Source organism: Nicotiana tomentosiformis, chromosome 1 (assembly GCF_000390325.3).
Source record: "Nicotiana tomentosiformis chromosome 1, ASM39032v3, whole genome shotgun sequence".
Classification (NCBI taxonomy): domain Eukaryota; kingdom Viridiplantae; phylum Streptophyta; class Magnoliopsida; order Solanales; family Solanaceae; genus Nicotiana; species Nicotiana tomentosiformis.
This window is the reverse complement of record NC_090812.1, coordinates 129,190,967-129,204,104: the sequence shown is the minus strand read 5'-3', so window position 1 is coordinate 129,204,104 and position 13,138 is coordinate 129,190,967.

Below are 13,138 nucleotides of genomic sequence, written 5' to 3'. Positions count from 1 at the left end.
TCTTCTATTTCTCTGTCTAAAACTCCTGATAATTTATTAAATAATATTTTACCAAATTCTTGGTCAAATGCATTTCCACTGATAGTATAATAATAGAAATAATCGTTTAGGTACTTCTTTATGCGAAACCAACTACTTATACTGAGTTGTTCTAATTTTATTAATTTATTTTTCTGTAATAAAATTAATCCACTATTTGGATCTTCTCCTGTTATTAAACTGTGTATTTTATTTATAAAATTATAAGGACTTGGTCCCATTGTTATTAAGGCTTGAAATTCTTGTGGGAATTCAGACTTATAAGCTTCCCATAGTCCTTTTGTTGATTCTCCTAAGAAAGTTTCCATATATTTATATATTGTTTCTACATCTGTATCGTGATAGGTTTTTATATAATCTGTTACTACTATCCCTTACCAAAGGTCTATTACTGAGTTTGTCACGACCCAATTATCCTATAGGCCGTGATGGCGCCCAGCTACGCCGCTAGAAAAGCCAACAGTGAACTAACCACGTGATTACTCCTTTTAATAAGTTTCCAAGTAGTTAAATTCCATTAATCAAAAGGTTACGAAACAACAAATTTAAATAAATAGGACGAAAGCAGCTAAGTGCAATCATAACAATAGTAATAATCCCAAAACCATAAAGTCTACTAGTGTGTGTGCCAAGACCTGGTGTCACAAGTGTATGAGCTACTAGTAAAATATACAAAATACTATGCTATTGTCTGAAATAAAGTAGACAAAAAGCAAAATACAAAAGAAAGACTTCGGGTGCTACAAAACGGCTCGGAAGGTAGCTCACCGCTCAGTCTCGGAGTATCGGGGGTGTACGTCGTGGTAACTACCAGATGCACCTGGCTCAGAACCTACACAGTTAGTGCAGAAGTATAGTATGAGTACATAACTAACATGTACCCAGTAAGTATCAAGTCTAACCTCGAAGAAATAGTGACGAGGAGTCGACATCGACACTTTTTATGGGCTAACAATAAAATGCAGGAATTATAAATAAGCATGGATTATGTAAACAATTAATACAACTCAGTAACAAGCAGTGAATAATAATTCTTTCACTAATGATAAATTCCGAGTCAATTCCTTCCATTTAAATAATTATAATCGCTCAGGCCATAAATTAATATCAAGTAAAATTAGGCTCCGACAATTATCACACCCAATTTATGCCGAGGTCGTATGGCCCGATCCAGAAATATACTATGTGCACTGCCGAGGGTCGAACAGCACGAACCATATATATATTTATTAACCTGCCGAGGCAAACGACCCGCTCCCATGAGAGTAGAGGAATTTACATCGCTCGCGAAAATACTTGCGACGCGAGTGAACATAGATTTCTCAAAGTTATTATAAAATTGTTCAATTCTTCCAAAACATAAGAAATTCAAACTGGGGATTTTAAATCTAAAAATCCTTAATCTCGGTTCCATGTAAGAAAATTAACAAGCATAACCAACATAACTTAAATATATAATTTTCACTCAAACCCACAACCATTTTCGTGGTTAAATCCCATTTTTATCAAAACCTAAGTTTTCATCTAAACCCATAATTTTCACAAATTTACATGTTAAAATCTACCCATAATCTATGAATTTTAACTCATATTGGATAGAAATTACTTACCTCCAAATAGCTAGTGAAAACCCCTCTGTAAGAGCTCCAAAAATCGCCTAAGGAATGCAATAAATGAACCCAAAATGTTTAAGTCCCGACTTAAATAAAGGTTCTGCACAACAGGTTTTTCGCTTCTGCGGTTCCTGGGCCATATCTACAGACAACTCATCACTGATGCGGTCCTCCCTTAGCTGGCCTAAATCTGCATTTGCGGAATGAGGGCTCGCTTCTGCGCTGCCGCTCCTGTGGCAGATGAGTTGCACCTGCGCACGCCCACGCTTATGCGGTCCCTTGGCCGCTTCTATGGTCGCGCATCTGCGGTCACCTTGCCGCATCTGCAGTTTCTGAGCTGCCTACGCTGGGATGCATTTGCGGCTGCTGGCTCGCTTCTGCGAGCTCGCACCTGTGGCTGACCCTCCGCATGTGCGATTGCACCAGAAGTTGGGTGCTTCAGCTATTCAACCAAGGCCAAATGACTTTCGCACATCGTCTCAATGGCATCCGAGGCCCCGCACAAACATACCAACAAGTTTGAAATCATGATATGGACTTGATCAAACCCTCAGAACACGAAAAACAATACCAAAACTAAGAATCATACGCCAAAACCAATAGAATCAACTTATGAACTTCAAGTTCTTCCAACTTACTCCGAACGCGCCGAATTATACTTAAACTACTCAGAATGACTCCAAATTTTGCGTGCAAGTCTTAAATCACCATGCAGAACTATTTCGAGGCTCGGAATGCCAATTGGACCTCGATAACACCAAATCCTACTTCAAACCAAATTTTAAAAACTTTAAAACTTTCAATGTGCCAACTTCCAATATTAAGAGCGGAAACGCTCCCGGGTCATCCAAAACATGATCCGAACATATTCCCAATTCCAAAATCATCATACAAACCTATTGGAACTGTCACATCCCGGTTCCGAGGTCGTTTACTGAAAATGTTGACCAATGTTAAACTTAGCCTTTTAAGGCCAAACCAAGGAACCAAGTATTCCGATTTCAACCCGAACCCTTCCAAATCCCGAACTAACCATCCCTGCAAGTCATAAAATAGTAAAAGCACATACGGGTAGTCTAACTTAGGGGAACGGGGATCTAGGAAGCAAAATGACCGGTTGGGTCGTTACATTCTCCACCTCTTAAACAATGTTCGTCCTCAAACGGGTCTAGAATCATACCTAGAGTGTTGAATAGGTGTGGATATCTGTTCCGCATGTCTTCCTCGGCCTCCCAAGTTGCCTCCTCGACTGGTTGGCCCCTCCCCCCTCCGCTGATTTTTTACCGCAAAAATCTTCTTGGACCTCAACTGGCGAACCTGCTTGTCAACAATGGCAACTGGCTCCTCCTCATAACCCAAGCTCTCATCTAAACTGAACCGTGCTGAAGTCTAACACATGCGACCTGTCGGCATGATACTTGCGAAGCATAGACACTTGGAAAACCGGATGAACTCCCGATAGACTGGGTGACAAAGCAAGCTCATAAGCAACCTCCCCAACTCTCCTTAATACCTCAAATTGGCCTATAAACCTTGATCTCAAGTTGCCCTTCTTCCCGAACCTCATGATTCCCTTCATCGGCGAGACCTTCAAGAGAACTTTCTCACCCACCATAAATGATAAATCACGCACCTTCTAATCCGCGTAACTCGTCTACCTGGAATGTGCTGTGCGAAGTCGCTCCTGAATCAACCTTACCTTTTCCAAGGCATCCTTTACCAAATCAGTACCATATAACTTAGCCTTGCCGGGCTCAAACCATCTGATGGGAAAATGACATCGCCGACCATATAAAGCCTCAAATGGAGCTATCTCGATGTTGGACTGATAACTGTTATTGTAAGCAAACTCAGTCAAAGGCAAGAATCGATCCCACTGCCCTCCGAAGACAATCACACATGCTATGAGCATATCCTCCAAGATCTGAATTGTCCGCTCCGACTGCCCATCGGTCTGCGGATGAAAGGCTATGCTGAGCTCCACCCGGGTCCCCAACTCACTTTGTACTGCCCTCCAAAAATGTGAAGTAAACTGAGGGCCTCTATCTGATATAATGGAGACATGCACACCATGAAATCGAACAATCTCCTGAATGTAAATTTGTGCCAACCTCTCTAAAGAATACGTGGTGACAACCGGAATGAAGTGTGCCGACTTGGTCAACCTGTCGACAATGACCCAAACTGCATCAAACTTCCGCAATGTCCGTGGCAACCCAACTACGAAGTCCATAGTAATGTGCTCCCACTTCCACTCAGGTATAGTCATCTGCTAGAGTAGGCCACCCGGCCTCTGATGCTCATACTTGACATGCTGGCAATTTAGGCACCTCGCTACATGTTCAACTATGTCCTTCTTCATCCGCCGCCACCAATAATTCTTCCTCAGGTCGCGATACATCTTCGTAGCACCTGGATGAATAGAATATCGAGAACTGTATGCCTCCTCTAGGATCTTCTCCCTTAAGCCATCAACGTTAGGAACACATAGGCGACCCTGGAGTCGCAGAACACCATCCTCATCAATAGTAACCTCCTTGGCACCACCCTGCAGTACTGTATCTCTAAGAACCAACAAGTACGAATCATCAAACTGTCGAGCCTTGATCTGCTCGAATAGTGAAGACTGGGCGACAACGCATGCTAGAACTCGGTTGGGCTCTGAAATATCTAGCCTTACAAGTCTGTTAGCCAAGGACTGAATCTCCCAAGCTAGTGGACTCTCCTCTGCTGGAATGAATGCCAAACTACCCATGCTCTCCGCCTCTATGCTCAAGGCATCTACAACTACATTAGCCTTGCCCGAATGATAAAGGATGGTAATATCATAATCTTTTAGTAACTCAAGCCACATGCGCTACCTCAAATTGAGATCCCTCTACTTGAACAAATGTTACAAGCTGCGATAATCGGTGTAAACCTCACAGGACACCCCATAAAGATAATGCCTCCAGATCTTAAGAGCATGAACAATTGCGGCCAACTCCAAATCATGTGCAGGGTAATTCTTCTCGTGGGGATTCAGCTGACGTAAAGCATATGCAATAACTCGCCCCTCCTGCATCAATACACAACCCAAACCAACGCGTGAAGCGTCGCAATACACAGTATACATCCCCGAACCAGAAGGCAGCACTAACATCTGTGCTGAAGTCAAGGCGCTCTTGAGCTTCTCAAAGCTCGCCTCACAATCATCGGACCATCGGAACGGAGCACCCTTATGGGTCAATCTAGTAAAAGGTGTTGCAATAGATGAGAAGCCCTCCACAAACCGGCGATAATAACCTGCTAACCCCAAGAAGCTCCTGATCTCGGTCATTGTGGTGGGACGAGGCCAACTCTGAACTGACTCGATCTTCTTAGGATCAACCTTAATACCCTCGCCTGATACAACATGTCCCAAGAATGCCACAAAAGCTAACCAGAACTTACACTTGGAGAACTTAGCATATAGCTTCTGTTCCCGCAAGGTCTGAAGTACCACTCTCAAATGTTGCTCGTGCTCCTCCATTCTACACGAGTAGATAAAAATATCATAATTGAAGACAATGACAAACGAACCAATATATGGCCTGAACACCCGGTTCATCAAATCCATAAATGTTGTCGGGGCGTTAGTCAAACTGAAGTACATCACTAGGAACTCATAATGGCCATATCTAGCTCGGAAAGCCGTCTTCGGAACATCCAAATCCCGAATCTTCAACTGATGGTACCCCGATCTCAAGTCGATCTTAGAGAACACCTTAGCACCCTGCAACTGGTCAAACAAATCATCAATACGCGGTAACGTGTACTTTTTCTTAATGGTAACTTTGTTCAACTGGTGGTAATCAATGCACATCCGCATAGTCCCATCTTTCTTCTTTACAAATAACACCGGTGCACCCCAAGGCGACACACTCGGTCTGACGAACCCCTTTGCTAGAAACTCCTCAAGTTGTTCCTTTAATTCCTTCAACTTTTACGGAGTCATGCGGTACGGTGGAATAGATATAGGCTGGGTACCTGGAGCCAAATCAATACAGAAATTAATATCACGATCTTGAGGCATGCCTGGAAGATCGGAAGGAAACATATTGGAGAACTCCCCGACCACGGGCACTGAATCAATTGCCAGAGTCTCTGCAGTAGTATCCCAAACATAAGCTAGATAAGCCAAACAACCCTTCTCGACCATGTGTCGAGCCTTCAGAAAGGAGATAACCCGACTAGATGTACTGACAGATGAACCCTTCCACTCCAATCTAGGTAACTCTTACATCGCCAAGGTAACAGTCTTGGCATGGCAATCAAGGATGGCGTGATATGGAGACAACCAATCCATGCCCAGGAATACCTCAAAGTTAGTCATATCGAGAAACAGAAGATCCGCTCGGGTCTCATAACTACAGAAAGTAACAATGCAGGACTGATAGATCTGATCCATAACAACAGAATCGCCCACTGGTATGGACACATAAACAGGAGTACCCAAGGACTCACGAGTAACACCTAGGAAATGAGCAAACCGAGATGAAACATACGAATATGTAGACCCTGGATCAAATAGAACCGAAGCATCCCTATCAAAAAAAGAAATAATACATATGATCACGGCATCTGAGGCCACTACATCTGGTCTGGCCAGAAAAGCATAGAATCTAGCTGGAGCGCCACCTGCCCGACCTTCACCTATCTGACCTTCACCTCTAGGATGGCCCCTACCCACCTGCCCTCAACCTCTAGGCAGCCGAATGGCTGGTGCGACAACTGGTGCTGTAATCATAGGCTGATGACTCTACTTACTTCCTTGACCTGAAGTATGGGACAAAACCTCTTCATGTGCCCAGGATCCCCGCACTCGTAACAACCCCTCAAAATGGTGGACAGTTGGCCGGAAGTTTGACCCTTATGGCCTAAATACCCACTGGAGGAACTCTGAATAGCTGGTGGCCGGTAGGAATTCTCTGGCATGGCGCTGAAATAGGGCCACACTAGGGCACCCCGAGGAGGCAGCAGTGCTGGATATGTGGGCCTGCTACACTGACCCCTCACGAACTAACCCCTGCCCCTAGCCGGGGCACCACTAAACTCTCCGGAATATCGAAACCGCTTATCCGTCATCGCCTGCTCTCAGCTCCGCTGACGAACACCCTCGATCCTCCGAGCTATGTCCACAACTAGCTCGTAAGAAGTCCGCATCTCAACCTCTTGGGCCATAATGGCCTGGCTAGCAGAGTGCAAACCTACAACAAACCTTTGCACTCTCTCTGCATCGGTCAGAATTATCATAAGTGCATGGCGAGATAACTCAGAGAATCTCGCCTCATAGTCGGTCACCGACATCTGGCCCTGCTGGAGTTGGTCGAACCGAAATCGCAACTCTTCCCTTTAAGAGGGTGGAATATATCTGTCCAATAAAAGGTGTGTGAGCTGATCCCAAGTCATGGGAGGAGAACCTACTGGTCTGCCGAGAAGATATAACTGCCACCACCTTTGGGCCCTGCCCTCCAGCTGGAAAGTAGTAAAATCCACCCCATGGGACTCCAATATCCTCATGTTGTGCATTTTGACCCTGTACCGATCAATAAAGTCCTGGGGGTCCTCATGTTGCTTACCTCCAAAGACAGGAGGTTGTAGCCTGGTCCATCTGTCCAATAGCTTCTGCGGATCGCCGGCCGCAACTGGTCTAGGCTCAGGTAAAGCTGCTGCAATTGGCTGAGCTCCGTCCAGGGGTAGTGCGCCTGGGGTCTGATACACGGCAGTTGCATGCCCTGGAGCCTAAGCGGTAGGGGTCTATGCTCCCCCTCCTGCCTGAGATGTGGCTGGGTCTGCTGGAAATAAACCGGCATGAGTCATAGAATCCATGAACCGTAGCATATGGCCCATGACCTCCTAGAATCCAGGTGCGGACATGAAATCCACCGGGGCTGGCTCTACTACAGGCACCTCGCCATGCTCCTCAATAATAGGATCCTCTACTCGATCCACTGGTGGAATAACTGGAGCAACTCTGGGACGTCCTCGTCCTCTACCACGAGCTGGAGCCCTCCCCCGGCCTCTACCTCGGCCTCTAGCAACATGGGGAGCACCTCCTCCATGATCGGGTACATCTGATGCGCGCGTTCTCACCATCTATGAGAGAATAAGAGAAAGATATTTAGCACAACACCAATTGCATGATAGGAGATAAAGAAAGAGTAGTTTCCTAATACCCTATAGCCTCTCGAAGATAAGTACAGACGTCTCTGCACCGATCCGCAAGACTCTATTAGGCCTGCTCATAACTTGTGAGATCTACGTGAACCTAGTGCTCTGATACCATGTTGTCACGAACCAATTCTCCTATAGACTGTGATGGCGCCCAGCTCCGCCGCTAGGCAAGCCAACAGTGAACTAACCACATGATTACTCCTTTTAATAAGTTTCCAAGTAGTTCAATTCCATTAATCAAAAGGTTACGAAACAACAAATTTAAATAAATAAGAGGAAAGCAGCTAAGTGCAATCATAACAATAGTAATAATCCCAAAACCATAAAGTCTACTAGTGTGCGTGCCAAGACCTGGTGTCACAAGTGTATGAGCTACTAGTAGAATATACAAAACACTAAGCAACTGTCTGAAATAAAGTAGACAGAAAGCAAAATACAAAAGAAAGACTTCGGGTGCTGCAAAACGGCTCGGAAGGTAGCTCACCGCTCAGTCTCGGAGTATCAGGGGTGTGCGCCGGGGTAATTACCAGATGCACCTGCCTCAGAACCTGCACGGTTAGTGCAGAAGTGTAGCGTGAGTACATAAACAACATGTACCCAGTAAGTATCAAGTCTAACCTCAAACAAATAGTGACGAGGGGTCGAGGAATTACTTAATCTACCCCATAATCTATATATTTAACTGACATTGGATAGAAATTACTTACCTCCAAATAGCTAGTGAAAACCCCTCTCTAAGAGCTCCAAAACTGGCCCAAGGAATGCAATAAATGAACCTAAAATGTTTAAGTCCCGACTTAAATGAAGGTTCTGTCTAGCAGGTTTTTCGCTTCTGTGGTTCCTTGGCCGCATATGCGGCTCCGCATCTGTGGACAACTCATCGTAGATGCGGTCCTACCTTAGCCGGCCTAAATCCGCATTTGCGGAATGAGGGCTCGCTTCTACGCTGCTGCAACTGCGGCAGATGAGCCGCACCTACGCACGCCCACGCTTCTGCGATCGCCTTGTCCGCATCTGCAATTTCTGTGCTGACTACACTGGGACGTATCTGCAGCTGCGGGCTCGCTTGTACCAGATGTTGGGTGCTTCAGCTATTCAACCAAGGCCAAATGACTTCCGCGCATCGTCCGAATGGCATTCGGGGCCCCCGAGGCCCCACCCAAACATACCAACAAGTTTGAAATCATGAGACGGACTTGGTTGAACCCTCGGAACACGAAAAACAACACCAAAACTAAGAATCATACGCCAAAACCAATAGAATCAACTTATGAACTTCAAGTTCTTCCAACTTACTCCGAACGCGCCGAATCATACTTAAACTACTCAGAATGACTCCAAATTGTGTGTGCAAGTCTTAATTCACCCTACGGAACTATTCCCAGGCTCAGAATCCCAATTGGATCTCGATAACACCAAATCCTACCTCAAACCAAATTTAAAAAACTTTAAAACCTTCAATGTGCCAACTTCCAATATTAAGCGCCGAAATGCTCTCGGGTCATCCAAAACCCGATCCGAATATACGCCCAAGTCCAAAATCATCATACGAACCTATTGAAACTGTCAAATCCCAGTTCCGAAGTTGTTTACTCAAAATGTTGACCAAAGTCAAACTTATCCTTTTAAGGCCAAACCAAGGAACCAAGTATTCTAATTTCAACCCGAATCCTTCCAAATCCCGAACTAACCATCCCCGCAAGTCATAAAATAGTTAAAGCACATACAAGGAGTCTTATTTAGGGAAACGTGGATCTAGGAAGTAAAATGACCGGTTGGGTCATTGTAGAGTTTCACATTTGTGGATCATGAGCAACTATATTTAGTATTTTGCCTTTATTACCTCCTTTTTGTAACCTAATAGGTTCCTCTATAGGCATTCTTTTTCCTGATGGTTTTATATTTTCCGTTTCTATTTCTTGTCCTATTCTATATACCCTTCTTCTAGGTACATTTCCTGTACTAGTATTTACTGTATTATTTTGGGTTGTTCTCTGAAATGGACTAGAACTAGTTGACTCCATTAATTCTTTTTGGCTTATTAAGGAATATGTTTCGATGTCTTCATAACTATCTTGCAGTTCTTCTAGAATTTTATCAAAACTTTCTAATTTTCTTTGTGAAATATTTTTTGCTCTATATCCCCAATTATCTGTCCTTAATTCACATTTCTTGAAATGTTCTTCTGTTTCTTTCAAGGTTAAACTCTTTAGTTTACATCCTTTACATTGGAAAGTTCTATTTTTATTTTTCTTAGTGAGTTCTCGTGCTTCTTCTAAGGCTATATCTACTTCAAAGTCATTTTGTGTTATTTCTATGTTCATGAATTCAGTATTTTCTAATGTACTTTCAGTTTCATCGTCTAGTTCCTTATGATTAGTATAATTATAATCTGTACTTATCCTTTAGAGTTTGTATACATTAAATGAGATTCTGGTTTTAGTATTTTTGGTTTTGTAAATTCTTCTAAATTCCATTCTAATCTTACATATTCTTCTGGGTTAATTTTTATGGGTTTTATTAATCTTATTCATTTATTTCCCATTACTTCTACTACATCATCTACTTTAATTTTAAATTTTGTGTTACTATTGGTTGCCATTTTCCCTATGAACCCTACGCATATTAATAAATTATTTCCATTATTCATTTCTTCATATCCCTTAGTGTGTATTCCTACTTTAATATTTTTTCCAAATTCTGTCATGTTTATCATAAAGTCTGGGCTTATATAAAATATTCCTCCATTATTTATCATATCTACTTCCGTTAAACCTATATAAATTTCTTTAAATCTGACCATCATATACTACAACAAGTACTTTAGTTCCTAAATTCTTTCTAGTTAGTCCCTTTAATCCTATTACTATTAATCCCATATACATTAGACTCCTTTTATAATTTCTTATTTGTCTTATTGATTCAGGATTAATCAAATTTAGTGTTGCAACCTTATTTCCTATGGCTGATAACTGTTCTTCTCGATAATGTCTATATAATTGTGAGCTATTTAAAAAATATCCTACATCATATAATGTTTTTGGGTTGAGTAACCTTAGTTGATTTTGTTGGAAAGTCTATATATATATATATATATATATATATATATATATATATATATATATATATATATATATATATATATATATATATATATATATATATATTATTATTTTCATCTAATTGTTGATTCTCTTCTTGTCTCTTTCTGGTTATGATTCGTGAAAACATATTGTTACCTATTCTATTGTCTGAGAAACTTACTTTTGGTCTTTCTTCGTTTGTTGTTCTTGACCTACTTGAAAAAGGTCCGTTTTTGAGATTTTCTTACTAATTTAGGTCTTTCCTTTTGGGGTGTTATTTCTACCTTTTTAAATTGTTATATCAAATCTTCTACCTCTCTATTCTTTGGATTTTCTATTTCAAGTTTTACTTGTTTGTCTTTAATAATCTTATCCAACTTTTTGTTGACTTATAATAGTAATGCTATTATAGTGTTATTTTATTTTATTACTATCTGGTCTGACTTTCCTTGAGGAATATAGTTTGTGAATCCTTCTAGATTAGGCTCTGTTTTAATGCTTTATCATATACTGGGTCTAAATCATTCATGAAAGAGAGATTTCTAACACTGTTTCTATTATTTCTTTTAATGCACGCTCAGAAAATTATATTCCATTTTCTGAAGTATGAGAATTTTTGATAAATATTAATCCATTCCCTAAAGTGAATGTGATAATATTAATAAAGCCGTAAATATGAACGCGCTCTTGATGTAAATATATTATAATTCACCTCTAGAAGAGTTAATAATATTGAGAGAATATATACTCAATATTTCGTATTTTAAATTTGTTCCTGAAGAAGTAACACAATTGAAATTTCCTCCTGAAGTAGAAAAATATTTTGAAGCAGTGCCTTTCTGTGCTTAACCAAAATAATGAGCTATTCAAAGTTATTTTTGAAGCACAGTTTTATTCCCTGGAGTGAATGAAGAAATATCACAACTCACCTTCTGAAGAGGTAGAATAATAGAGGATATAAATATTATTTTTGTAGCATAAAGATCATTGCCACACGTATGTGTTGTACGTAAAACATCTTGGATAATTTTATTAATTATCATTCTAAGGCAAAAGCATTCTTGTAGAATGCTTTGTACTACAACCACATTGATATATTATAGTTAGTTGTTATTAACTACCCCGAAAAAAATAACAACTCATGTATATTTCCTTGAAGGATGTAATGACTATGTGGTTGCCGCTTTGATATAAAATATTCATATGTTAATGGCGTTTCTCCCTGAAGGAGATATTTGTTACAAAGTTGGTGGTAAAAATATTAAAATTTTTGATTTCTGACGTTTATAAATTTAAAATTATTTTTATATTGTTTATTTGATTATGATTTTCTCTCATGTTACCAGAAATGTCTGAGCAATATTTGATAGTACAAAATGTATCAAAAATTTCTGAAGAACTAACTGTTTGTCTAGAAGACACGTGACACCAGTAGTGTCCGAATAATATTAGATTGTGGATAATAAATGAAGGCTCTCGAAGAGCTTATATACAAATATGTCATTCATATTATATGATTATGGTCAAAACATATATTGTAGTAAACTCGAAGTTTACTGATACAAATGGCTATCATATTGAGACCACAAATGATTGAAAGATTAAAAATCTTCATGTTTCCACAATCATAGGGGGTAAAATAATATGTATGTGAGAAGTTACCCGCTTTATTCTTTAATTTGTACTACATCATGTATCACAGTAAACCAGAAGTTTACTAATGCAAAAGCAGTCACAGTAAACCAGAAGTTTTACTGAGGCAAAAGTAGCTACTGTAAACCAGAAATTTACTGATACAAAAGTAGCTGGTAAATCAGAAGTTTACTGATTCAAAAGTTTATGCCATAGTAAACCAGAAATTTACTTAGAGATAGCACATGCCATGATAAATTTGAAATTTTCATTTGCCATTTTAAATGAGCTATTTGAGAATTCAGATAAGCATATACTGATGAACTAGAAGATTCTTCAAGAATTCTCTTCTGTTGCTTGTTCTCATAATAAATTGATTATACCAGCTAAAGTTGGGACTAAAACCCCTAAACTCTAGAATATATAAAAGGTGAATATGGTCTCATTCACCTATCATGTGAATCACTTATAGATGCATATATGAGATGGTTACATGTGTGTTTATTGTCAACCTGCAGTTTGGCATTTGAAATTGCTTTTCTCAATTAAGAGTATAATTTTCAGATTATGAAATCA